Here is a 205-nt window from a genome sequence, read left to right as displayed (position 1 = left end):
GGGCCTGGAGCTGGGCAGCTGCCTGGCACTCCGCTTCCTTCCCACGATCTTTGGTGGGAAACCCCGGTCCTCCTCACTAAGTGCCTTCTGGGTGTGAGTACAGGAATGTTCAGAGACATTCCCCTGCTCTGTCCCCATTGTCCCTAGAGTCCAGTTCTGGAAGGATAATGGGGTTACCGGAGCCAGCCTCACCCCCACAGTGTCA

The sequence above is a fragment of the Apaloderma vittatum genome, unplaced genomic scaffold (genome assembly GCF_000703405.1).
Source record: "Apaloderma vittatum isolate BGI_N311 unplaced genomic scaffold, ASM70340v1 scaffold3076, whole genome shotgun sequence".
NCBI classification, from domain to species: Eukaryota; Metazoa; Chordata; class Aves; order Trogoniformes; family Trogonidae; genus Apaloderma; species Apaloderma vittatum.
Note: the sequence above shows the minus strand (reverse complement) of the source record.